Below are 2,593 nucleotides of genomic sequence, written 5' to 3'. Positions count from 1 at the left end.
TGCGGCAGCCCAGCGGCCTCTGGCGGCTAGCGCTGAGGGCGGAGCGAGGCTGGCTGGGGTCGTGTCTGCGCCCTGCATCAGCAACCCCCAGTCCCTACCTTGGCACTAAGGGGCCTCACTTCTCCCGGTTCACCACCGTGGCAAGCTCCCGTTTCGCAGCCGTGTGGAGAGTCTGACGGTTCTCTGGGAACTGTTGCAAAGTGCCCTTGGAGTATGCTGCAGTGGTTTCGGCTGTTATCCCCATTTTTGAGATGGGGATACTGAGGAAGCTACAAGCAATACCAGAAGTCAAGCGAGTGGAGGCAGGAGTTTGAGAATAGAACACGAACTGCCAGCCCAGCCTGGACAATTTAGTGATTTAGGGAGTCTCTGTCTTAAAAACAAAATTAAAAGGTGCGGGCTGGAGATACACCGCAGTGCAAAGGCCATGGGCTTAGTCCCCAGTACTGAAACACAAAGCACAACCGCCACTTTAGAACTATATTAAGCTGCCTCGAACTTCTCACAACCTTGCTTGCTGGGTCACCTGTGACCCCAGGGTTTTTTGTTTTGTTTTGTTTTTGGTTTCGGGTTTTTTTGTAGCTGGGATCAAAATCGGGTACTTGCGTTTGCTATGATTTCTTTCTTTTCTTTTTTCTTTTTTTTGGTTTTTTGAGACAGGGTCTCACTATATAGTTGAGACTGACCTGGAACTCACTGTGTAGCCCAGGCTGGTCTCTAACTCACAGCGATCCTCCTGCCTCAGCCTCCCGAGTGCTAGGATTACAGGTGTGCGCCACCACACCCAGCTTGGTCCTTGCATTTGAAAGGCAGCAAGGTGCTCACTTCGGCAGCACATACACTAAAATTGAAAGGCACCAAGGCAGGTAGTGAATCACTAAGTTAAATCCCTGCCCCCCCCAAGACAGTGCTTGGTAGCCCAGGCTTTCCTACAACTCTCAGTGATCCTCCTGCCTCAGCCTCCCGAGTTCTAGGAATACAGATGTGCACCACAGCACCCAGCAGCCCCAGGATCTTGATTGGGACTCAGGCCCGGTGCCAGAGGGGTCCTTCCGCAGAAAGTCAGGAACTTGGGTCTTGTCCTGGAAGCATGGACAGCACTGAGACTTTGCCCCAGCTCAGGGCAGCTGCTCTGGATCAGCAGCACCCTGTCTGCCTCCCCAGCTCTAATATGAGAGACTTCCTCTTTCGTATTGGCACCTGGGGCCAGGTCATGAGCCCTGAGCACTCCATCTCTGCCAAGTGCTTTTACACAGCTTCCCAGGTGGGGCCTGATGTTACTCCCATTTAACACACAGGGAAACTGAGGGCCAGGGAAGCTAAGGTCTGAGAGCTGCAGAGCCGGAGTGTGAACACAGACAGCCTCCTAGGCAGTGGGGCACCTGGCTTCTTCCTGTATCTGGAGGATTCCATCATTTCCAGATGTCTGCTGGAGTCACAGCCCCACTCACAGCCAGGCCTGGACACCAGGTACCCAAACCCTGTAGCCCCTGGGCCTTTGCACAAACTCTTTGCCTCCTCTGGGTACTTCACTCCCTGAAAGCATTTCTTTATGGTTCTGTTGTCCCTCTGACAGGACCACCTGCTGAGCCTGGTACACACAGAGAGTGCTTGAAGAGAAGCCCTGAAAGTCCAAGAGAGAAGGCAGATTGTACTAGCAAAAGACTAGCAAATGTAAGCTTGTCATCTCAGTGTCTGTGGGACATGAGTCTACTCACAGTCAAGTGGGGCAGAGTCCTCCATCCACAGCTCCTCATATGGCTGCAGTCAAGTTATCAGCCAGAGCCAGGTACGGTGGCGCACGCCTATCATCCCAGCACTTTGGAAGCTGAGGCAGGAGGATTGCCAGGAGTTCGAGGCCAGCCTGAACTACATAGCAAGACGCTGTCCCAAAAATAGATACAGAAATAAATAAATAATTCTATTTGGGCCACTTGGTGCACACCCAGCAGGTTACACCTAAAACACAGTAATTTCTTTCTTTTTTTCTTTTGTTCTGTTTCCTTTCCTTTTCTTTCTTTTCTGGTGCTGGGAAGTGACCCCAGGGCTTTCACACTGCACTATATCCTCAGCCCCCTTTTTTAAAAATTTTGAGACAGGGTCTCTCACACAAAGTCACTGAATTGCTTAGGCTTGGCTCAGACTGGGGATCCTCCTGGCTTGGCCTCTCAGAATGTTGGGATTACCAGTGTGCCTTTCTTTTCTTTTTTGTGGTGCTGGGAGTGAAAGTGCTGGTCTTCCACATACCAGGCATGCACTCTACCACTGCCCTGGTAGTCAGAACCTACGCAAGTGTATGGTTGTGTCTGGCCACCCAAACCTCTGTCAGTCACAGGTGGTGCTTTTTCAGAGGCGGCTGCATCGAGTGTGTGACGCTGGGATCAAAAAATGTGATGTAGTGATTACTAAGTCAGTTCACTGATTGGTGTGGTACTGCCCAAACTTGGTAGTTTAATACAACATAAAAGGGGCAGAAAGACGTTGCTAAGGTCCCTTGCTTGCTTGCTTTGCTACCTTCTGTCTGTCATGAACTGTTTCTCTTCTGCGATGGCCCTCTGCCTTGCAGCCAGCCGATTATGGACTGAAACCTCTA

The sequence above is a fragment of the Fukomys damarensis genome, unplaced genomic scaffold, assembly GCF_012274545.1.
Source record: "Fukomys damarensis isolate Sample0158 unplaced genomic scaffold, DMR_v1.0_HiC HiC_scaffold_37, whole genome shotgun sequence".
In the NCBI taxonomy this organism is placed as follows: domain Eukaryota; kingdom Metazoa; phylum Chordata; class Mammalia; order Rodentia; family Bathyergidae; genus Fukomys; species Fukomys damarensis.
Note: the sequence above shows the minus strand (reverse complement) of the source record.